Source organism: Coregonus clupeaformis, chromosome 29 (assembly GCF_020615455.1).
Source record: "Coregonus clupeaformis isolate EN_2021a chromosome 29, ASM2061545v1, whole genome shotgun sequence".
In the NCBI taxonomy this organism is placed as follows: Eukaryota; Metazoa; Chordata; class Actinopteri; order Salmoniformes; family Salmonidae; genus Coregonus; species Coregonus clupeaformis.
In genome coordinates this window covers 45,920,921-45,947,929 of record NC_059220.1, presented here as the reverse complement: position 1 = coordinate 45,947,929, position 27,009 = coordinate 45,920,921, and positions in this window count along the sequence as shown.

The window sequence follows — 27,009 nt, the reverse complement described above, 5'->3', positions numbered from 1 at the left end:
CACCAGGCTCTTGCTCTGCTGTTGCTCTCACACTAACAAGTCAGCTCAGCTTTTTTGGATGCATCCCAAATCGCACCCTATTCCCTTTATAGTACACCTCTTTTGATGAACCCTGGTCAAAAGTAGTGCAGTATATAGGGAAAAGGGTGTCATTTGGGACGCAAATGTTGGAGTGCAGTTCGTTCACGTGGTCTTTCACTTTAAAGAAGTTGCTGTTCTGCTAAATGTACTGTAGTATACATACTCAGAAGAAGAAGAAGAAGAAGAAGAAGAAGAAGAAGAAGAAGAAGAAGAAGAAGAAGAAGAAGAAGAAGAAGAAGAAGAAGAAGAAGAAGAAGAAGAAGAAGAAGAAGAAGAAGAAGAAGAAGAAGAAGAAGAAGAAGAAGAAGAAGAAGAAGAAGAAGAAGAAGAAGAAGAAGAAGAAGAAGAAGAAGAAGAAGAGGAAGACTTTATTGTAAACAGATGTTCAGCAGAAACTTGACCTCTGTTTTATTGGAATGGAGCGGAATCTATCATTTCTGATATGGTTTGTTCTAAGAATGTACAATATGAGATGGTATATGATGATCGACTGGTATCTAACGATCCCCAATTTACTGTGTTTCCTCCTCATGCTGTAAGGCAAACCAATACAACCCTACTAAACCAACATGTTCTCCCTGACCATTGAATGATCTCAGAGTTTAAGCTTGGAGAGGACACATTGGAATCCAACATTATGTCTTTGAATAATTAGTACCCAATGCTTTGTTTGAAACCACATTCCCTGGGCTAAACGTTCACATCCATCAATTAAAACAGTCGTTCATGCTTTGTTACCAGATGCAGAGGACACAAATGCATCCCAAATGGTACACTTTTCCCTACAAAGTGCACTACTTTTGACTGGGGCTCACTGGTCAAAAATAGTGCACTAGATAGGGAATAGGGTGGCATTTGGGATGGAGAGCTGTCTACAAAACAGACAGGCTGATCTCATCTGTGCTTTTTCCTCCTTTGTATTGCTACATCTGAAGAAAACGTTCCTGTCAACAACAGGATAAGATTTACATAAACATCAGACTTCTCTTTCTGTGCCTGTGTCTGTCAGAAAACACTTGAGACGTGTAAGATATTTGCATATCAAGGGTGTGACTATAACGAGACAATGGCTGTCTGCATGTATAACGTTTTAAAGATTTGTATATATGAGTAAGTAATCTGTTAGTATTTGAGACTTCAGTCCAATTCGATTTTACTGTATCTACGTGATTCTACTGTATCTACGTGATTCTACTGTATCTACGTGATTCTACTGTATCTACGTGATTCTACTGTATCCAATGTTTCTCTTCTAATAATGTTTTGAAAGACACTGAAGAAAACTGTTGGCATGCAACTATGTGTGGTATGGTATGGTGTGATATCAAACCAGGATAAGTACAAATAAAAATAAATTGATCGCCACCAAATGTTTCTAATGTACAGAGCACAAGAGCACAACTGTGCAACTTGGGAGCTGAAATGTAAAGAAACACATTACAAGCATTCAACTGGCAAGCAGAAATAACCGCACGGCTGAAAAGGAAAACCACTACTTGAATTCACTCAGCGACTCCTGCTGTAATCACATATTGAAATGGAAATTACAGCCTAGTAGAAGTGTATGGCTGTCTTAGGGATTTACTTTGGGATTGATTTGTATATTTCTCATGCGATCCAACAACTTCAGCTTTGATACAATTGCTGTTACCATTCACATTACATTGTATGGTAATTGCAGGGCCAATTGTTATATTGTATTGTCACTTTTATAAGTGGAACCAGACACATTTCGATCCAGTTTGCTTGATTTTAGTTTGATATTACGCAACAATGTGGCTCAAGCTGCAAATTGGGGGTATAAAGATTGGCCATAAATTATAGTGATGGAGACACAACCTGTCCAACTGGAAGCTGGATGGAAGAGGTAAACTGAAGCAAAATGTGTTGTTTTCTAAATGCCATTTCCCCCAAAATGTTAGAAACTAGAATAAAAATACACAAACTTTTTTCTTCATTCAATCATCTGATCAGAAGTGCTTTATATTGTACTGGAATAGCTAATACACCTCGTCCACCACCAATGTGATGGCTCTCCTTGCCTATGATGCATGTTGGCCATCATGGGCATTAGACGTCCCATCACACGGCATCACGGTTGTTATGAGGAATGTGATGTGAATTATAATAGTGGTAATCTAGCAATAGATGAGAAAGGTCATTGGTTGGATCACCTTGGTCCATTCTATAGTGTGAAAATGTCCCTTAAACTTGTTATCCACAGCAGAGATTGCCCCAAACGTAAGTGTACAATAGAAAACCATTCTCCTCCTGTTCTAAGTTCATTCATTTGACCGTTTTGGGGGTTGTCAGGGTCGGGCTCAATTCAGAATTTTGGAATTGACTCATATGATGCAAATCGCAGCATCATCTGATGCAAAATGCATCATACAAGGATTATTTCTGTATTTTGAAAGTTACCTATCTTGAAAATTTGATTGCTGACAAGCAAAACATTTTGGGACTATGTCAGCAATGGACTAATGAAACAAATACGACAAATGTTCCATTAACCTCTGTGCTTTGAATAGCATATTATTTTTCCACCAACCGTTTCATTTGTTTGGCTTCTATTTGAAGGCCTCAGGGTCAACTTGAGGGTTAAACTAATGCATTTTTCTGATATTGAACAAAATGTAAGTGATGGGATGACATATAATAACTATTTGCGTACAGGTTTTGTTTTCCTTGATCAATCATTTTAAGAGTTTGTCCTGAAAATCTATTGTTTCAACAATATTTTATATGCATGTATACAACGACATGTTTGATGTTTATGTACAAGACGTATATTTGCATAGACTACACCTAATATAGAATAGAAGAGGTATTTGAATTTCATTGAATTTTACTGAATTCAATTCTGTTTCCATTCATTTAAATTTGAATTGCAATTCTGCATCCTGTTAACTACTTCAAATCCCTCCCGTTGTCCCAGGGTCAAAATGACCCACCACTGTGTTGAACCAACTTTATTTACTTTTTATATTTTTGGGATCATTTGTGAGAAGGAGGCAGTGAGACTTTAAAGAAAGTATCACTGCCTCCTTCTCGCAAATGATCCCAAAAAATAAAAAAATTAAATAAAGTTGGTTCAACACAGTGGCGGGTCATTTTGACCCTAGGACAACGGGAGGGGGTTAAATTAAACTTCAAGAATATAATTCTGAATTGATCCCTGGTTTTCAGATTGCTTCTCTGGAATTATGCATCTCAATTTCAAGGACAGCGTCACAATGGTCAATTTAGCGTTATTTATGCCATATCGTCTGAATTCATATTCTATCTTTGGTAAAAGGTGCAGTTTGCTTGCAGTAACATTGCTCAGACAGCAAACTTTGTGTGTCTGCATGTCTTTTGGACTGACACCAACTGATCTGGACAGCGTAATTGCCTGTTTTGCATTTTTCTGTTACGTTGGAAGGTATTTTTTTCCCCCCTGTCAGCATAGCTACGCTGGGCTACTGACGTTTGAGTTGTAGTGAGTGGAGAAGGCTTTCAGAACAGAGCTCTAGACATTACCATTGGCCGCCAACCCAAAGCTGTTCAGGAGTGTGTGTGTGTGTGTGTGTGTGTGTGTGTGTGTGTGTGTGTGTGTGTGTGTGTGTGTGTGTGTGTGTGTTTGTTTGTTTGTGCTCTGCCCTTTGATTACTGAAAGTCACTCTCCGTGACTGACATGTGCCATAATTTCAGAAAGGTATGGCAAATGATTTACAGATATAACATTTTACATTTTAGTCATTTTAGCAGACGCTCTTATCCAGAGCGACTTACAGTTAGTGAGTGCATACATTTTTTCATACTGCCCCCCCCCCACAACCCTGGCATTGCAAGCGCCATTCTCTACCAACTGAACTAACAACATGGCTCGCTGGAATTACTTATTTTCCCCAGATCGAAACAGAACATAGATGTTAGAGGTCTAAGCGTTGATATCTTCAAAACTGAACTGGCCAATCTTTAGGAAAACATAACAGTTGACATGGCCAGTAGAGTAAAAAATGTACTTTCTTCCTTCTGTTGTTTAATTCATATGGAAGTTTTGTAAATGTGGTATCCGTATTGTCTTAAGCTCAGGCGGACGTCAGCTATCAAACGACACAGGAGGAATGTTGAATGTTTCTGTTAGCTTTAAAGGATTTAAGTCAACTCTGAAACAGTGCTTACTGCTCAGTTATCCACTTTTGTGTTAATGAAAAGCATGTCCTGAATCTGTCATGGTAGATTAGGTGAATATGATTACTATTGTCCTTTTGTCAATGTAGATTTCTATTCAGTCAAAACCATCCGGATGTGTATTACCTTCCCAATGTACCTCAAGAAAGGTTGAGTTGGTGATAAGGAGTTGAAAATGAAGTGTCATCATCAGAATTATAGTGTAGAGATATGTTGCGAAGAACTCCAGAAGAAGTAACACATGTTTACATTTTAGTCATTTAGCAGACGCTCTTATCCAGAGCGACTTACAGGAGCAATTAGGTTTAAGTGCTTTGCTCAAGGGCACATCGACAGATTTTTCACCTAGTCGGCTCAGGGATTAGAACCAGCGACCTTTCGGTTACTGGCACTACGCTCTTAACCACTAAGCTACCTGCCGCCCCAAATGTGCTTTCACAAAGATGTCTATTATCTTTGTAGGATGATGTATACATTTGCATATCATAAAACATCCCCTTTGACTGGTCCCTTGGGAGTGGGAGTGGTACAAATCGTTTTAACTGAATACATTTACTGAAAATGAATTTAAACACATGCAATCGTACTCTCATTGATATAGAAATAATGGTCATTTTCAGAGAATATTATATTATCTTCATAAAGGCGTAAAACAAGGATGTCCATTATCACCGTATCTATCTAAAAAATACATTATAATACCTTCTCCTCGGACTAAAGGTCCCCACAACCAGAACCCCAGATTATGACCTGATGTTGCTTCTACAGTGAGGGAAAAAAGTATTTGATCCCCTGCTGATTTTGTACGTTTGCCCACTGACAAAGACATGATCAGTCTATAATTTTAATGGTAGGTTTATTTGAACAGTGACAGACAGAATATCAATTTTTAAAAATCCAGAAAAACTCATGTAAAAAATGTTATAAATTGATTTGCATTTTAATGAGGGAAATAAGTATTTGACCCCTCTGCAAAACATGACTTAGTACTTGGTGGCAAAACCCTTGTTGGCAATCACAGAGGTCAGATGTTTCTTGTAGTTGGCCACCAGGTTTGCACACATCTCAGGAGGGATTTTGTCCCACTCCTCTTTGCAGATCTTCTCCAAGTCATTAAGGTTTCGAGGCTGACGTTTGGCAACTCGAACTTTCAGCTCCCTCCACAGATTTTATATGGGATTAAGGTCTGGAGACTGGCTAGGCTACTCCAGGACCTTCTTTGTTGCCTTGGCCGTGTGTTTTGGGTCATTGTCATGCTGGAATACACATCCACAACCCATTTTCAATGCCCTGGCTGAGGGAAGGAGGTTCTCACCCAAGATTTGACGATACATGGCCCCGTCCATCGTCCCATTGATGTGGTGAAGTTGTCCTGTCCCCTTAGCAGAAAAACACCCCCAAAGCATAATGTTTCCACCTACATGTTTGATGGTGGGGATGATGTTCTTGGGGTCATAGGCAGCATTCCTCCTCCTCCAAACACGGCGAGTTGAGTTGATGCCAAAGAGCTTGATTTTGGTCTCATCTGACCACAACACTTTCACTCAGTTTTCCTCTGAATCATTCAGATGTTCATTGGCAAACTTCAGACGGCCCTGTATATGTGCTTTCTTGAGCAGGGGGACCTTGCGGGCACTGCATGATTTCAGTCCTTCACGGCGTAGTGTGTTACCAATTGTTTCTTGATGACTATTGTCCCAGCTGCCTTGAGATCATTGACAAGATCCTCCCGTGTAGTTCTGGGCTGATTCCTCACCGTTCTCATGATCATTGCAACTCCACGAGGTGAGATCTTGCATGGAGCCCCAGGCCGAGGGAGATTGACAGGTCTTTTTTGTTTCTTCCATTTGCGAATAATCGCACCAACTGTTGTCACCTTCTCACCAAGCTGCTTGGCGATGGTCTTGTAGCCCATTCCAGCCTTCTGTAGGTCTACAATCTTGTCCCTGACATCCTTGGAGAGCTCTTTGATCTTGGCCATGGTGGAGAGTTTGGAATCTGATTGATTGATTGCTTCTGTGGACAGGTGTCTTTTATACAGGTAACAAGCTGAGATTAGGAGCACTCCCTTTAAGAGTGTGCTCCTAATCTCAGCTCGTTAACTGTATAAAAGACACGTGGGAGACAGAAATCTTTCTGATTGAGAGGAGGTCAAATACTTATATCCCCTATTAAAATGCAAATCAATTTATGACATTTTTGACATGCGTTTTTCTGGATTTTATTGTTGTTATTCTGTATCTCACTGTTCAAATAAACCTACCATTAAAATTATAGACTGATCATTTCTTTGTCAGTGTGCAAACGTACAAAATCAGCAGGGGATCAAATACTTTTTTTCCCTCACTGTATTTGAATGCTTGATCTATTTGTAGATTGATTAGGAAATTGCATCTATTTGCAGATTGATGAAAATCATTGGGTATTTGTAACATGTGCTTGTTTACTCTACTACATTGTACAGTGATAGATCTTATTGAACTGAAAGATGAACCCGTAGACAAACACTCGTCAGATATTAAATAAATATCTACTTGTAAAAGAAGTGGAACAATCAACAGGATCAAAGTCCTCCTGAAGATCGATTTTTAAACATTCAGACGAAGGATTTCTAGTTCATTATTTTATCACAGGTGTTCATTGAAATGAGTCATGAGTCTCAAGGATCTGGGCCAGGTGGAGGGATTTGATGAATAACCCGATAAAACAATTAGACAATATATTCATTAGCATACAAGCACCAGTGTATTAAAAGGGAAGAGGAGCCAGTGTTGGAAAAAAGATTTTTCTCACATTCTCTCTCTGTTTCTCATTTCTGTCTTACTTCTAGACTGTTGTCAATCGGTCAGTAATTTAACAACTTCTCAGAGAGTCGTGACTTAGGGACAGGCAGCCATATTTGGTGGTGATGAGCGGTCTAGCCCTAGCTAGCCTGGCACACTCTTTTTTTAATTAGTATTTTCATCTGAGGAATTATCAACCACTAATATAATGGCTCGATTCATCTCTTCCCACCATCTGGTGTGAGAGAAGTGCTCCACTAGTCCTGATAGCCTTCCCTGGTGCTGTGTCGGGCTAATAGGCTGTGCAAAGCCCTGCTCTGCTGCGGACAGATGAGCAGAGGTGGGGCTGGAGCAGCTGTGGCTTAGTCTGTCACCTGCTGCCTCTAAGAGGATGCACCTTAGTTCAGAATCAACTTCAGGCAATCCAGACAGCATAGGGAGGTCTGTGCCTGGCAGCCCGGTTTACAGGCCTGGAGGAGAGGAGCATCATTAACTAACTAAGGCCCTTGAGAGACAACATCTGGGAGTGGTTGGTAAGACTGATGATGAATAAGAAGATGTCAAGATGTAGTGGGTGTGGATTATACTTCTATACTTCTATCACAGTGGGTGTGGATTATACTTCTATACTTCTATCACAGTGGGTGTAGATTTTACTTCTATACTTCTATCACAGTGGGTGTAGATTATACTTCTATACTTCTATCACACTGGGTGTAGATCATACTTCTATACTTCTATCACAGTGGGTGTAGATTATACTTCTATCACAGTGGGTGTAGATTATACTTCTATCACAGTGGGTGTAGATTATACTTCTATACTTCTATCACAGTGGGTGTGGATTATACTTCTATACTTCTATCACAGTGGGTGTGGATTATACTTATATACTTCTATCACAGTGGGTGTGGATTAAACTTATATCACAGTGGGTGTATATTATACTTCTCTCACAGTGGGTGTAGATTATACTTCTATCACAATGGGTGTAGATTATACTTCTATCACAGTGGGTGTGGATTATACTTATATACTTCTATCACAGTGGGTGTGGATTAAACTTATATCACAGTGGGTGTATATTATACTTCTCTCACAGTGGGTGTAGATTATACTTCTATCACAATGGGTGTAGATTATACTTCTATCACAGTGGGTGTGGATTATACTTATATACTTCTATCACAGTGGGTGTGGATTAAACTTATATCACAGTGGGTGTACAGTGGGGAAAAAAAGTATTTAGTCAGCCACCAATTGTGCAAGTCATCCTACTTAAAAAGATGAGAGAGGCCTGTAATTTTCATCATAGGTACACGTCAACTATGACAGACAAAATGAGAAAAAGAAATCCAGAAAATCACATTGTAGAATTTTTAATGAATTTATTTGCAAGTTGTGGTGGAAAATAAGTATTTGGTCAATAACAAAAGTTTCTCAATACTTTGTTATATACCATTTGTTGGCAATGACACAGGTCAAACGTTTTCTGTAAGTCTTCACAAGGTTTTCACACACTGTTGCTGGTATTTTGGCCCATTCCTCCATGCAGATCTCCTCTAGAGCAGTGATGTTTTGGGGCTGTCGCTGGGTAACACAGACTTTCAACTCCCTCCAAATATGTTCTATGGGGTTGAGATCTGGAGACTGGCTAGGCCACTCCAGGACCTTGAAATGCTTCTTACGAAGCAACTCCTTCGTTGCCCGGGCGGTGTGTTTGGGATCATTGTCATGCTGAAAGACCCAGCCACGTTTCATCTTCAATGCCCTTGCTGATGGAAGGAGGTTTTCACTCAAAATCTCACGATACATGGCCCCATTCATTCTTTCCTTTACACGGATCAGTCGTCCTGGTCCCTTGCAGAAAAACAGCCCCAAAGCATGATGTTTCCACCCCCATGCTTCACAGTAGGTATGGTGTTCTTTGGATGCAACTCAGCATTCTTTGTCCTCCAAACACGACAAGTTGAGTTTTTACCAAAAAGTTATATTTTGGTTTCATCTGACCATATGACATTCTCCCAATCCTCTTCTGGATAATCCAAATGCACTCTAGCAAACTTCAGACGGGCCTGGACATGTACTGGCTTAAGCAGGGGGACACGTCTCGCACTGCAGGATTTGAGTCCCTGGCGGCGTAGTGTGTTACTGATGGTAGGCTTTGTTACTTTGGTCCCAGCTCTCTGTAGGTCATTCACTAGGTCCCCCCGTGTGGTTCTGGGATTTTTGCTCACCGTTCTTGTGATCATTTTGACCCCACGGGGTGAGATCTTGCGTGGAGCCCCAGATCGAGGGAGATTATCAGTGGTCTTGTATGTCTTCCATTTCCTAATAATTGCTCCCACAGTTGATTTCTTCAAACCAAGCTGCTTACCTATTGCAGATTCAGTCTTCCCAGCCTGGTGCAGGTCTACAATTTTGTTTCTGGTGTCCTTTGACAGCTCTTTGGTCTTGGTCATAGTGGAGTTTGGAGTGTGACTGTTTGAGGTTGTGTCTTTTATACTGATAACAAGTTCAAACAGGTGCCATTAATACAGGTAATGAGTGGAGGAGAGAGGAGTCTCTTAAAGAAGAAGTTACAGGTCTGTGAGAGCCAGAAATCTTGCTTGTTTGTAGGTGACCAAATACTTATTTTCCACCATAATTTGAAAAAAAAATCATTAAAAATCCTACAATGTGATTTTCTGGATTTTTTTTCTCAATTTGTCTGTCATAGTTGACGTGTACCTATGATGAAAATTACAGGCCTCTCTCATCTTTTTAAGTGGGAGAACTTGCACAATTGGTGGCTGACTAAATACTTTTTTTCCCCACTGTATATTATACTTCTCTCACAGTGGGTGTAGATTATACTTCTATACTTCTATCACAGTGGGTGTAGATTATACTTCTATCACAATGGGTGTAGATTATACTTCTATACTTCTATCACAGTGGGTGTGGATTATACTTCTATCACAGTGGGTGTAGATTATACTTATATACTTCATTCACAGTGGGTGTTGATTTCGCTTCTATCACAGTGGGTGTAGATTATACTTCTATACTTCTATCACAGTGGGTGTAGATTATACTTCTATACTTTTATCACAGTGGGTGTAGATTATACTTCTATCACAGTGGGTGTAGATTATACTTCTATAACAGTGGGTGTAGATTATACTTCTATAATTCTATCACAGTGGGTGTAGATTATACGTCTGTCACAGTGGGTGTAGATTATATTTCTATACTTCTATCACAGTGGATCGTGGATTATACTTCTATACTTCTATCACAGTGGGTTTGGATTATACTTCTATCACAGTGGGTGTATATTATACTTCTATACTTCTATCACAGTGGGTGTAGATTATACTTCTGTCACAGTGGGTGTAGATTATACTTCTATACTTCTATCACAGTGGGTGTAGATTATACTTCTGTCACAGTGGGTGTAGATTATACTTCTATCACAGTGGGTGTAGATTTTACTTCTGTACTTCTATCACAGTGGGTGTAGATTATACTTCTATACTTCTATCATAGTGAGTGTAGATTATACTTCTATCACAGTGGGTGTAGATTATACTTATATACTTCATTCACAGTGGGTGTAGATTTCGCTTCTATCACAGTGGGTGTAGATTATACTTCTATACTTCTGTCACAGTGGGTGTAGATTATACTTCTATACTTTTATCACAGTGGGTGTAGATTATACTTCTATCACAGTAGGTGTAGATTATACTTCTATCACAGTGGGTGAAGATTATACTTCTATCACAGTGGGTGTAGATAATACTTCTATCACAGTGGGTGTGGATTATACTTCTATACTTCTATAGCAGTGGGTGTAGATTATACTTCTATCACAGTAGGTGTAGATTATACTTCTATACTTCTATAGCAGTGGGTGTAGATTATACTTATATCACAGTGGGTGTAGATTATACTTCTATACTTCTATATCAGTGGGTGTAGATTATACTTCTATCACAGTGAGTGTAGATTATACTTCTATTACAGTGGGTGTGGATTATACTTCTATCACAGTGGGTGTGGATTATACTTCTATACTTCTATCACAGTGGGTGAAGATTATACTTCTATCACAGTGGGTGTAGATTATATTTCTATCACAGTGGGTGTGGATTATACTTCTATACTTCTATCACAGTGGGTGTAGATTATACTTCTATCACTGTAGGTGTAGATTATACTTCTATCACAGTGGGTATAGATTATACTTCTATCACAGTGGGTGTAGATTATACTTCTATCACAGTGGGTATAGATTATACTTCTATCGCAGTGGGTGTGGATTATACTTCTATACTTCTATCACAGTGGGTGTGGATTATACTTCTATCACAGTGGGTATAGATTATACTTCTATCACAGTGGGTATAAAATAAATAAATATAATAATTGGTCATTTAGCAGATGCTCTTATCCAGAGCAACTTACAGGAGCAATTAGGGTTAAGTGCCTTGCTCAAGGGCACATCGACAGATTTTTCACCTAGTCGGCTCGGGGATTAGAACCAGCGACCTTTCGGTTACTGGCACAACGCTCTTAACCACTAAGCTACCTGCCGCCCTTTTATAGATTATAGATAGTATAGATTATACTTCTATCACAGTGGGTATAGATTATACTTCTATCACAGTGGGTGTAGATTATACTTCTATACTTCTATCACAGTGGGTGTAGATTATACTTCTATCACAGTGGGTCGTGGATTATTCTTCTATCACAGTGGGTGTAGATTATACTTCTATACTTCTATCACAGGGGGTGTGGATTATACTTCTATCACAGTGGGTGTAGATTATACTTCTATCACAGTGGGTGTGGATTATACTTCTATCACAGTGCGTGTGGATTATACTTCTATACTTCTATCACAGAGGGTGAAGATTATACATCTATCACAGTGGGTGTAGATTATACTTCTATCACAGTGGGTGTGGATTATACTTCTATACTTCTATCACAGTGGGTGTCGATTATACTTATATCACAGTGGGTGTAGATTATACTTCTATACTTCTATCACAGTGGGTGTGGATTATACTTCTATACTTCTATCACAGTGGGTGTAGATTATACTTCTATCACAGTGAGTGTGGATTATACTTCTATCACAGTGGGTGTGGATTATACTTCTATACTTCTATCACAGTGGGTGTGGATTATACTTCTATACTTCTATCACAGTGGGTGAAGATTATACTTCTATCACAGTGGGTGTAGATTATACTTCTATCACAGTGTGTGTGGATTATACTTCTATACTTCTATCACAGTGGGTGTGGATTATACTTCTATCACAGTAGGTGTAGATTATACTTCTATCACAGTGGGTATAGATTATACTTCTATCACAGTGGGTGTAGATTATACTTCTATCACAGTGGGTATAGATTATACTTCTATCGCAGTGGGTGTGGATTATACTTCTATACTTCTATCACAGTGGTTGTGGATTATACTTCTATCACAGTGGGTATAGATTATACTTCTATCACAGTGGGTATAGATTATACTTCTATCACAGTGGGTATATATTATACTTCTATCACAGTGGGTGTGGATTATACTTCTATCACAGTGGGTGTAGATTATACTTCTATACTTCTATCACAGTGAGTGTAGATTATACTTCTATCACAGTGGGTGTAGATTATACTTCTATCACAGTGGGTCGTGGATTATACTTCTATCACAGTGGGTGTAGCTTATACTTCTATACTTCTATCACAGTGGGTGTGGATTATACTTCTATCACAGTGGGTGTAGATTATACTTCTATCACAGTGGGTGTAGATTATACTTCTATCACAGTGGGTGTGGATTATAGGTTAATACAGTATAACGTTTTTCGATTAGGACTTGAGTGTAGTTCCATCTTTCCTACAAACAAATAAAATAAATGTAAACTCATTTAAATATTCTAGCTGGATCCTTGTACACACCTGGTTTACAAGGGTTGAATTTTAAATCCATACAGCACCACAGTGCAGTGTGTACAACACATGCTTTATTTAATGGATGTGAGTTAGGCCATGACCAAGTCTCAAACATTGTTCCCTAACAAGTAAGATTCACAAGGGAACCTTCTTCCCTTTCATCCATGTTAAAACTCGCTTAACCGAGGGAAAATGTGTCTTGTTTCTTAAAACTTACTTAACCGAGGGAAAACGTGTCTTGTTTCTTAAAACTCACTTAACCGAGGGAAAACGTGTCTTGTTTCTTAAAACTCACTTAACTGGGGGAAAACATGTCTTGTTTCTTAAAACTCACTTAACCAGGGGAAAACGTGTCTTGTTTCTTAAAACTCACTTAACTGAGGGAAAACGTGTCTTGTTTCTTAAAACTCACTTAACAGGGGGGAAACGTGTCTTGTTTCTTAAAACTCACTTAACCGAGGGAAAACGTGTCTTGTTTCTTAAAACTCACTTAACAGGGGGGAAACGTGTCTTGTTTCTTAAAACTCACTTAACCGAGGGAAAACGTGTCTTGTTTCTTAAAACTCACTTAATTGAGGGAAAACGTGTCTTGTTTCTTAAAACTCAATTAACCGGGGGAAAACGTGTCTTGTTTCTTAAAACTCACTTAACTGAGGGAAAACGTGTCTTGTTTCTTAAAACTCACTTAACAGGGGGGAAACGTGTCTTGTTTCTTAAAACTCACTTAACCGAGAAAAAACGTGTCTTGTTTCTTAAAACTCACTTAACCAGGGGAAAACGTGTCTTGTTTCTTAAAACTCACTTAACCGAGGGAAAACGTGTCTTGTTTCTTAAAACTCACTTAACAGGGGGGAAACGTGTCTTGTTTCTTAAAACTCACTTAACCGAATGAAAACGTGTCTTGTTTCTTAAAACTCACTTAACAGGGGGGAAACGTGTCTTGTTTCTTAAAACTCACTTAACCGAGGGAAAACGTGTCTTGTTTCTTAAAACTCACTTATTGAGGGAAAACGTGTCTTGTTTCTTAAAACTCAATTAACCGGGGGAAAACGTGTCTTGTTTCTTAAAACTCACTTAACTGAGGGAAAACGTGTCTTGTTTCTTAAAACTCACTTAACAGGGGGGAAACGTGTCTTGTTTCTTAAAACTCACTTAACCGAGAAAAAACGTGTCTTGTTTCTTAAAACTCACTTAACCAGGGGAAAATGTGTCTTGTTTCTTAAAACTCACTTAACCGGGGGAAACGTGTCTTGTTTCTTAAAACTCACTTAACTGAGGGAAAATGTGTCTTGTTTCTTAAAACTCACTTAACAGGGGGGAAACGTGTCTTGTTTCTTAAAACTCACTTAACCGAGGGAAAACGTGTCTTGTTTCTTAAAACTCACTTAACTGAGGGAAAACGTGTCTTGTTTCTTAAAACTCAATTAACCGGGGGAAAACGTGTCTTGTTTCTTAAAACTCACTTAACTGAGGGAAAACGTGTCTTGTTTCTTAAAACTCACTTAACAGGGGGGAAACGTGTCTTGTTTCTTAAAACTCACTTAACCGAGGGAAAACGTGTCTTGTTTCTTAAAACTCACTTAACCGGGGGAAAACGTGTCTTGTTTCTTAAAACTCACTTAACCGAGGGAAAACGTGTCTTGTTTCTTAAAACTCACTTAACCGAGGGAAAACGTGTCTTGTTTCTTAAAACTAATTTAACCGGGGGAAAACGTGTCTTGTTTCTTAAAACTCACTTAACCGAGGGAAAACGTGTCTTGTTTCTTAAAACTCACTTAACCGGGGGAAAACATGTCTTGTTTCTTAAAACTCAATTAACCGAGGGAAAACATTTATTGTTTCTTAAAACTTTCCATCCATGCATAGAGCACATTATCATTTGAATTCAGTCCAGAACATGTTAGTCTCAATTAAAATTGTACAGGGGTTGTGTTTCATTACCTGAGCTTGGGGAAATGTATGGGCCATTAAGCCACTACCTGTATGGGCCATTAAGCTACTACCTGTATGGGCTATTAAGCCGCTACCTGTACTAGTATCAGTAGACGATGCAGAAGTGAACATCTGGAGGTTAGGAGACAGAGCATGAAATGAAACGCCTCTGGCTCCCTCCGCTTCTTTGTGTCCAAAAGGCCATGGTGATGAAATACCATGAATAGCAAAGAGGACGTTACCAGGATCTGCTTTAAATTGACTTCCTACCGTAGTCGTACTGAATCAAAAAGGACTCTATTTGCATCCCAAATGGCACCCTATTTCCTATTTAGTGCACCACATTTGAGAAAATCCCTATGGGCCCTGGTTAGAAGAAGTGCACTATATAGGGAATAGGGTGCCATTTGTGACGCAAACTCAGAGAGAGAATGTAGAGGGACTTCTCTCTACATGGCCTTTTCAGTGTCACCAGAACATAGGGAGATATTCATCAAGGCAGGAGGGGTGAATAGAATTGTAGAAATCGTCAAAATTGTTGCCGGTAAAAGAGTTGTAGCTGTACTCCATGTCTATAGAATATTGTGTTGATTAACTCGTGATTTGAAAGACGACTGAAAGCACAGTTTAATTCATTTCCTATCTCTTGGAGGGGGCATGACTTTACAAATGCCAGAGATAATTCAATTTTAAATTCACGTGACGTCAAAATTACTGTCTCTGCGCTTCTAGTGTTAAGTATCAATATGATACTTCCATTCACTGCCTCGTGGATTCTGTAAACGTACTTCTATTTGTTTAAATTATTTAAGTGTTCATCTATGTTTAAATGTCCCTCTCCTCTGGATTCCACCAACCCAGTTCATAGCTAGCCTTAGGCTGAGCTTGTTAATCAATATAGGTTTTTAAGAGCAGTCAAAACTTTATATTTTAGGCAACTGAGATTACAGATCTGAAAACTGAAACCTCTTGAGGCAAAACAATCATCAATTAATAAATCTTACTAGGGTGTCTCTTTTAATACTGTCTGCCTGGTTTCCGTCCTTACAGAAGAACAATTCCATAGTTTAATATCTCTCTCAGAATAGAGACAAATGATAGAAGCACTGTATATCAAAAGTCACGCATTGTGTGGATGACTCCCGCCAGCTTTGTGTCGTTCCACAGTAACTGTGAATAATAAAATTTCTCCGTTGTCGACGATTATAGTTTTTTTTTTGCTACAGGGTGTTCCAAATAACTTTCATTTGTGAGCTATCTTTTCAGTTTGTCAAATAACCGCGAGAGTTCCGTCTGTGATCACTTTCGGAGCCACTGTGAGTCTGCAGCTGCTAAGAACCTTGTGAACCAGCTCTTCATTTCTGTTGTCATACAAAAAAAAACGGTATTTCTAATCTCACTGGTGATTTGTGTGGTAAAACTTGTATTCTTGATGATATGCAGTAATCAACCTCCACGAGCATCTTCTCTTCCCAGCCTCGTCCTAAGCTGGAGCACAACTTTGCTGTGTCTCCCTGTTAAATCATTCTCCACATGGCACAATATTAAGCTTTTGGGGATTCTGGAAGAAAGCAGAGCCTTCAGATTTGTCATTCAAGAGAGCTGCATTGTTGCGATGGTTCGATGCGCTGACGACTCAAATCAGTGAGAGCAAGAGGGGGGGGATCATTTATATGCAGCTTTTGAAGTACAGAGCACGTCCCTACGTAGCGTTGACATGGCTCACGCTGGCTGTGATCTCGTCCCTTGGTGTATAACATTTATGACATATGTTTATTATGTTGGAGGGCATGGTCTGACTCCAAACTGAACAGAAAATGTGTCCCCAAACGGCACCCTATTCCCTTCATAGTGCACTACTTTGGACATGAGCCCTATTGGGGCTCTGGTCAAAAATAGTGCACAATATAGGGAATAGGGTGCCATTTGGGAGGAAACCCATGCCTAACCCATTACTATGATATTGTGTCCAGGTGCGATGCCATGGTGATGCTTAGTTATGCAGGAATCTATTGGCTGCACTGCGGCAGGAAGATTACCATTGTTTAACATGCCACACAGGAGACTTAAAGAGGCAACATCTTTCAGAGCACTGAGCGTTGGTTGGATAGATCCTGCTGGCTGGCTTTGAAGGATATACTGTACACAGTCATACAGGTTGTCTCAGCTTTGAACACAGTCATACAGAGTGTCTCAGCTTTTAACACAGTCATACAGAGTGTCTCAGCTTTGAACACAGTCATACAGGTTGTCTCAGCTTTGAACACAGTCATACAGAGTGTCTCAGCTTTTAACACAGTCATACAGAGTGTCTCAGCTTTGAACACAGTCATACAGGTTGTCTCAGCTTTGAACACAGTCATACAGGTTGTCTCAGCTTTGAACACAGTCATACAGGTTGTCTCAGCTTTGAACACAGTCATACAGGTTGTCTCAGCTTTGAACACAGTCATACAGAGTGTCTCAGCTTTGAACACAGTCATACAGAGTGTCTCAGCTTTGAACACAGTCATACAGAGTGTCTCAGCTTTGAACACAGTCATACAGAGTGTCTCAGCTTTGAACACAGTCATACAGGGTGTCTCAGCTTAACATAGCTTGACAGTCGCCATTTACTATAGTGTCCCCAAAATGCCTCAATTTATCACATTTTTCTTATTTTCTTCTTGGTCACATAGCCAAAGGTGTATTGTTTCGGACAATTGGACAACCTGTCCATTGGTTTAAGCCAAGCTACCCTCTTTTCAAGGAGAGTAATTTCTATAATCACTGCCTGTCTAGCTGGAGCTCTGTGAATGAAGAATATTCTCAGCCTACCAGCTACATCTTTCAAAATCCATTTGCTTCTTAAATGATGTGAAGTTTATGTAAGGCCAAAAAACGGGGCTGAGATGTGAAGCTGAGAGCCTCAAGGCTGAATTTGAAGGGAAAGCGTTTCCCCCCAGTCTGAAAGCTACGTGACGTGCAGGAATTACACCACAACATAGCAGCACAGCTAGAGATCACCTGGAAAACGTGAGATAAGATCAAATTAATCTCTTAAATTGTTAACAACCAAGGTTCTGCTTTTTTTTTACCAGATTCAGAGATGGAAACAGAAGCAGGCAGGAGGGTTTTGTCTGAGCGATGCCATTAGCTGGAGGTGAAAAATATGTCGATGTGCCCTTGAGCAAGGCACTTAACCCTAATTGCTCCTGTAAGTCGCTCTGGATAAGAGCGTCTGCTAAAATGACTAAAATGTAAAATGTAAAATGTAGGTATATCAAGAAACAAAATGGCCTGAAAAACCGATGGAAGTCAATCCTGTGTGCTGCTGTTCAGATCCTGTCTCTACAGTAGGTACTTTTACACAAATAGGCTGAAGCAAGAACACTGTGACTTGAGCTCGATTCAGTTCTGCGTCGCCCCACCACGTCTTTGGAGTAGCAGCTCAAGGATATGCTGCTTTTTTTTTTTAACACATTCCTTTCTGCATTTGATTGTGTCCAATGTGCGAACTAATTCTGAGAGAAGTGGATCTGTTGCTGAGATTGCTTTTGACATTTTTAAATGTCATTGGTAACATGCCTTACATTTTTATTATTGATTGTTGTATTGTAGGGTTGCATACATTTCGTCCCTGTTGAAGTTCCAATATATATTCTTCAACAGCAAGTAGCAAAGGCCTTATTTGAACTACCAATGCTAACTATCCTTGCAGCGGAGTTTTAAGTGCTTTGTCCGTCTCTATTATGGTATGGATGACAAATGTAGATGGCAATAGAGCTCTTCTTCCATCAGGCTGTTAAACATGAGACCTAACCTTCTATTGAGAGGAAGTAATGGCCCCCAGCTTTAATTGTCATGGCTCGTTCATCTTCACTCACAAAAGCAGCAGAGGACCATCCCAAACGGCACCCTATTCACTATATTGCGCACTACCTTTTTGACCAGGGCCCACTGGGTGCCCAGGTCATAGTGCTCAAAAGTAGTGCAAGAAAATAGGGTGTCATTTGGGACTCGGTCGTAAGCAATGGGTCTGGAATGAAAGCCAACCACTCTGACAAAGGAAGTGATTAAGTTCCGCGTGGCGTTTCTGTACCAGATTTGTTGCAGAGGCCACGGCCACGGACAGTGTGAAGAGAAAGTGGGCTATTTGAGTTAGCTAACACACCAATCAGACGTGATATAAATACAACAATGGTCTTTCTTAGTCAACGTCTGAGGGAGAAAAAAAAACACCTCGTTGGATTATTTGTCCTGGGAAGGAATAAAAACGGTGTTATTCTTTTAAGTGTACTATACCAGGGAAGGTATTGAACGGTAAGATACATTCTCTGGAAGAGGAAGTTGGTGAACAAACTAATGGGAACAGACTGGATCTTTGTCAATCGTTGCAGAGCGAACACCACACAACCATTCAGCTAACATTACTAATATATTATTATATTACTAATATATTTGCTTCAAACTTGTTTTGGGTTTTTTTTAAGTAGAGGGTGTAGACACATCAAACAGCAAAGCACCATGTAGCCACCGAATGACAGAATGTCCCTCAGGAAAGTTGAGGCCCATTAAAATGATAGATTGCACTGCGTCATGGTTTATGCAAAGGGACGTTTTACACACACACACAATGCAGTCTAATTGCATTCGTTTCCTGTGAGAAGTCCACAAATGTTGAATTTAGGTTCTCAGGCGTATTGGCAGCAAGCTGCTTGACAGCGGCTGGTTGGAAGCTTCAAGGGAAAAGGAAGGGAAATGTAAATCTTGACAAACAGAAAGCCAGTGTCCATAATATCATCTATCTCCCTGACAGGCGTCTTCCCATGCATAAACTCAAACCATGCCTGCCTGGATGGTTGCATGGTTAAACTATAGGGGTAGGAGGATTCATTCTGATCTGACATCCATCGTGCAGGTCAAATAAAATAAAACGTTATTTGTTACATGCTTCGTAAACAACAGGTGTAGACTAATCGTGACATGCTTACTTACGGGCCCTTCCCAACAATGCAGAGAGAAAGAAAAAACAGAGAAATAACAGAAAAAATCACAACACAAGGAATAAATCCACAGTGAGTAACGATAACTTGGCTATCTATATACAGGGGGTACCAGTACTGAGTCGATGTGCTGGGGGGTACGAGGTAATTGAGGTAGAGGCACATGTTTTTATTACCTTTCAATACGTAACATCTGCCCTGACCGACTCAAGTACAGCTCTTGGGGGAGTTCTAGGAAAAACAAAACCTCTCAAAGATATTGGTTGTGCAACGTATTCCAAACTGTATCAGACGTGCCTGTGTCCTGTTCTGGACTGTTCAGCAGGAGCGTGGGGTGCTAAGAGGTATTTTAAAAAACGAACACGTCCATAACAGAGCAGTACGTTACTTTTTTAGGTGTCCACAAGTTTGCACCTAGACTTGTGCAATAACTGGGGACACGGGCTGGGAACCCTGTGAGGTGAGATGGAACCCTACATGGTGAGACTTTGGAATAGATTGTTGGATATGCCAACTGCCAGAATAACTAGTAAAGTTTTCAATGGGATCTATCCATCTATCCATAGGGGGAGCCTGTCTATCCATCTATCCTGGGCAACTGAAACGTCTTACCATTTTCAACATCTGTATAAAAAAAACAAATGAAGGGAGACATAGATATGATTAAAATACAACTGTTGACGCAATATGAAGAAAAAAAATGGGTGGAGGAGATTAATTAAAAACCTAAATTGAGAACCTTTTGTTTGATTAAGGGTGAATTTGTGTGTGAGAGATATATTATGTATAACCTACCTAAAAGCAAGAGATGGCTATGGTATGATCAGGGACATTGCCTCTGTGTATTGAAAAATGAAAAATGTACGCACTCACTTACTGTAAGTCGCTCTGGATAAGAGCGTCTGCTAAATGACTTAAATGTAAATGTAAATGTATTGAAACAGGTCGGTATTGTGGTGAAATGGAGGAGGAAAGACTATGTAACTATTGTGAACTCGAAGAAATAGAGAATGAAACTCATTATATCCTCCATGGCCCTTTCTACCACAATATACGCTTGCTCTTATTCCAGACAGACCACCAGATATACCCTGGCATTATGTGGCTGAGGAGACAGACCACCAGATATACCCTGGCATTATGTGGCTGAGGAGACAGACCACCAGATATACCCTGGCATTATGTGGCTGAGGAGACAGACCACCAGATATACCCTGGCATTATGTGGCTGAGGAGACAGACCACCAGATATACCCTGGCATTATGTGGCTGAGGAGACAGATCACCAGATATACCCTGGCATTATGTGGCTGGGGAGACAGACCACCAGATATACCCTGGCATTATGTGGCTGAGGAGAAAGACCACCAGATATACCCTGGCATTATGTGGCTGAGGAGACAGACCACCAGATATACCCCGGCATTATGTAGCTGAGGAGACAGACCACCAGATATACCCTGGCATTATGTGGCTGAGGAGACAGACCACCAGATATACCCTGGCATTATGTGGCTGAGGAGACAGACCACCAGATATACCCTGGCATTTTGCGGCTGAGTGATGAGGAGAAACTGAAATGTGTTTTTTTTTGTCCATTGTGTATTTCCGTTTGCAGAATATTTAGTTAAAGCCTGGAATAAAAGAAAAAGAGCTACCTATAATTAAAATTATAATTAAAAATAATTAGTTTCTATGTGGTAAATGGCACGTGTGTATATAGATTGTGTATAGGCTTGTCTCCCATATGAATCTTCTCTTTGTGGCAGACTGGGTTCAAATGCCTTCTGTTTCTTTTGTTCTGTATGTATTTATCTGTATATGTTATGTATGTATGTATGTATGTATTTATGCATGTATGTATGTATGTATTTATGTATGTATGTATATTCTTTTACTGCTCTAGGGATATAATTATTGTTTGGATAACCTTATTTAATGTTATGTATTGATTCTTACCTTAAATTTTTTCACTCTTTATGCGATGTGCAATGCAGAGAACACCGGAAGACCACTCACTTTCAGTTATTTAAAAAGGAAATCATCTCCCAGATATCACTATTTCTAAAACAAGCCATAGAAAGTTGTTTGCAATTTCAATTTAATCCTCCAGAAACGACAGAACAAATAATGCAACAAATATTGTGGTTAAACTCAAATATACTAATTGACAAAAAAAATTAAAATTGGGGGACAAAATGTTTAAAAAAGGTATAATCTTTGTAAATGATATCATCGGTAGGACTGGTGGAGTTATGTCGCACATGCAGCTAACAAAAACATATGGAAATGTCTGCTCTACCCAAAATTACAACCAAATAATTGCAGCCTTACCGCAAAAATGGAAGAGGAAAGTGGAAGGGGGAGAGAGTAAGGAACTTGTCTGTCGGCCTTGCATTAAAGAACATAATTGGTTAAGGAAAACTGATCGAGGGAAAGATGAACGGAGCAAAGTACAGAGGGGTCCTTGATGAAAACCTGCTCCAGAGCGCTCAGGACCTCAGACTGGGACGAAAGTTCATCTTCCAACAGGACAACGACCCTAAGCACACAGCCAAGACAACGACCCTAAGCACACAGGCCAAGACAACGCAGGAGTGGCTTTGGGACAAGTCTCTGAATGTCCTTGAGTGGCCCAGCCAGAGCCCGGACTTGAACCTGATCGAACATCTCTAGAGAGACCTGAAAATAACTGTGCAATGACGCTCCCCATCTAACCTGAAAGATCTTGAGAGGATCTGCAGAGAAGAATGGAAGAAACTCCCCAATTACAGGTGCGCCAAGCTTGTAGCGTCATACCCAAGAAGACTCGAGGCTGTAATCGCTGCCAAAGGTGCTTCAACAAAGTACTGAGTAAAGGGTCTGAATACTTATGTAAATGGCTTATTTGTGATTTCTAAAACCCTGTTTTTGCTTTGTCATTATGGGGTATTGTATATAGAAAAAAAACAATTTAATAAATTTTTGAATAAGGCTGTAACGTAACAAAAGGGGTCTGAATACTTTCAGTTGGATTATCAGTTTTGACCCAAGAATAAACTATTGGAAATAGCAACAATCATAGCAAAATATAAACGTAATTCTTATCAAAACATCCATGTAAATAATGTTGTCTGAAATAAAAAATTACCATAACAGACTGTTAATTTGCTAAAATTACAGTTAATTTGTATATTCTGTCAAATGAAAAAATGTACCTTAAATAATGCGCCGTTTTTTTTCTCCAAAATACAATTCAAATAAGTACTAAAATATGATTTACTGTCATTTAATTGTAGTACCTTTACATTTTTAGAATTTTGAAGTGAATTCACATTTTGTGATATTTTTGTGGTAAAAAAAAGAACATATAAAATATACTTAATTTTATTGACAAAAAGTAATTCATCGATTGATCTTGAGAGACCAAAAATATGGCTAAGTTTTCTTTATTTGCTTACTCCACAGCCAGCATTATCATCGCTGCTAGTGAAACAATGGGAGTGGTATGGCCTATGGCAGAATGCTTAGAAAAGCATGCCCAAATCCTCATAGTCACTTCAAACCAAATGTTATAGCAACCCAAATACCATAACAAGTTGCACATATATAATATTGGAGGATATTATAGGAGTTCTGGTATATATATAAGCATTCCCTGTAAAATGACTATTTTTCTGAGAATAAACAGCAATACAGCACTATGTGTCTATTCAGAGGTTAGCTGAGTTCTACCAAGTATTCAAACCACTGACAGACTTTTATGAGCTGTTTCAACTGCAACTAAGCCTATATGTAAGGTAATTTAGATTGTGTACACAGTCATACCTAGTTATAACCAGTTATAACCAGTTATAATCAGTTATAACCAGTTATAACCAGTTATAACCATGGGCGGGTGGGTACATAAGGTGCTCCAACTCTTGTCGATACAGAAACACCAAACAATGATTCAGATTTATTAAGAAATAAGTTGATTGACAAATTAATGAAACATTTGAAGAATTGAATAAACCACCTTTGGGCTATGATCGAAAATATGCCTCTGGGGGTCAATATGACCCCTGTCTGTAGTATGAGGGTTAAGATGCTATTATATAGGGAATGCCCCAAATCGGCTCATTTTATGGTGAGAGACATCGCTCCTTTTTTTTTTTTTTGTCTTTTGAAAGATAATGAGATGACAATGTATTCAACTTAAAAAAAAGAAGAGAGAGGGGGGGAAAGCCATTCTACAGCACTTATCCACAGTCTTTGATCGGAGATACAGCTGTCTCTCTGGGCGTCTGCGGACCGTGAAAGCTCTGTCTGCTTCCCAAATGGTACCCTATTTCCTTTATAGTGCACTACTGTTGACCAGGGCCCATAGAGCAAGAGGGGGCCATTTGGGACGTAGAGTGTCTGTTTTATCACCACTGTTGTCATGGATATCGTGTATTTATCAACCAGCCAATTTGTCAAATTCTAACTGATTGTTTTTTTGGTTAAAGAAAACAGGACTTCAATGTAAAAAGAGTTGTGTAGCTTTTTCTACTGTCCCTATGGCTGGCTACACACCTACCCTTGACCTCATGAATTGCTGTGTGTTTGAGAGTTGGCAAATCCAGTGTAGGACACTAGACAAAATCCCATTATCCATACTACAATCCCAGTTTACCAATGTACGTTCTGGGAGTTTTAACATTGTATTGAACATTTATGGCTGCTTTCATGAACACTATTTCCTTTTGGAGGTTGCATTGCTTTATTCTGACCGATTTCCAGTATGATGTGATGCTTTATTCTGACCGATATCCAATATGATGTGATGCTTTATTCTGACCGATATTCAGTATGATGTGATGCTTTATTCTGACCGATATCCAATATGATGTGATGCTTTATTCTGACCGATATTCAGTATGATGTGATGCTTTATTCTGACCGATATCCAATATGATGTGATGCTTTATTCTGACGATATCCAATATGATGTGATGCTTTATTCTGACCGATATTCAGTATGATGTGATGCTTTATTCTGACCGATATCTAATATGATGTGATGCTTTATTCTCACCGATATCCAATACAATTTGATGCTTTATTCTGACCGATATCCAATATGATGTGATGCTTTATTCTGACCGATATCCAGTATGATGTGATGCTTTACTCTGAACGATATCCAATATGATGTGATGCTTTATTCTGACCGATATCCAATATGATGTGATGCTTTATTCTGACCGATATCTAATATGATGTGATGCTTTATTCGGACCGATATCCAATATGATGTGATGCTTTACTCTGACCGATATCCAATATGATGTGATGCTTTATTCTGATGGATATCCAATATGATGTGATGCTTTATTCTGACCGATATTCAGTATGATGTGATGCTTTATTCTGATGGATATCCAATATGATGTGATGCTTTATTCTGACCGATATTCAGTATGATGTGATGCTTTATTCTGACGATATTCAGTATGATTTGATGCTTTATTCTGACCGATATCCAATATGATGTGATGCTTTATTCTGACCGATATTCAGTATGATGTGATGCTTTATTCTGACGATATTCAGTATGATTTGATGCTTTATTCTGACCGATATTCAGTATGATTTGATGCTTTATTCTGACCGATATCCAGTATGATTTGATACTTTACTAATATGTATTTTATGCAGCACATTACAGACAGAACAGCTCTGCATGGCATCTAGGCCCCTTCCAGTCCTCTTCATCAGATGGGATATTCTTCAAGCCCTTATTCATGAATATGAAGATCTCATCACATCACAGAGACCATGAATATAGATGGATCCCCCATCTGCTCCATCTGTTGTGATGCCAACATGACCCAACACTCTACTCCAATCTAATTTATTCTCCTTTACACTCCCTTTTTCTTTGAGAAATGAACTTGTGGTGTGAGATAGATTTTTGACATGGTCAACTGACAATATGTCAATATCAAGCTGGGCATTTTCCCCTGTATGTATCATATTGACAAAAGAGTTTAAATCTGTGCTTAAATCTCAAATGTCAGTGTGAATGTGTCAGTGTTTTCAAAGAGCAGCATTCCCATGTCTTGTAAGGTTTTACCCCTTTCAGACCACATTGCACACTCCGTTTCAGACCATATTGCAGACCACCATGTAGATCACCTTTCAGACCACCTTTCAGACCTTCTTTCAGACCACCTTTCAGACCACATTTCAGACCACCTTTCAGACCACCTTTCAGACCACATTTCAGACCACCTTTCAGACCACCTTTCAGACCACCTTTCAGACCACATTTCAGACCACCTTTCAGACCACCTTTCAGACCACATTTTTGTACCAAGTAGAATTAGAGCTTGAACATATTGGACATGTTAGTAATGTTTCCATTCAACAAGATATAGATATAGAGATAGAGATAGAGATAGAGATAGAGATAGATATAGATATAGATATAGATATAGATATAAATATAGAGATAGATATAGATATAGATATAGATATAGATATAGAGATAGAGATAGAGATAGATATAGATATAGCGATAGATATAGAGATAGATATAGATATAGATATAGAGATAGAGATAGAGATAGAGATAGAGATAGATATAGATATAGAGATAGATACAGATACAGATATAGAGATAGATATAGAGATAGAGATAGAGATAAATATAGAGATATATATAGAGATAGAGATAGAGATAGATATAGATATAAATATAGAGATAGAGATAGAGATAGAGATAGAGATAAATATAGATATAGAGATAGATAGAGATAGAGATAGAGATAGAGATAGAGATAGATATAAATATAGATATAGATATAGATATAGATATAGAGATAGATATAGATATATAGATATAGATATAGGTATAGATATAGATACAGATACAGATATAGATATAGATAGAGATACAGAGATAGATGTAGATATAGATATAGATATAGATACAGATATAGAGATAGATATAGAGATAGAGATAGAGATAGATATAGATATAGAGATAGAGATAGAGATAGATATAGATATAGAGATAGAGATAGAGATAGGGATAGATATAGAGATAGAGATAGAGATATATATAGATATAGATATAGAGATAGTGAT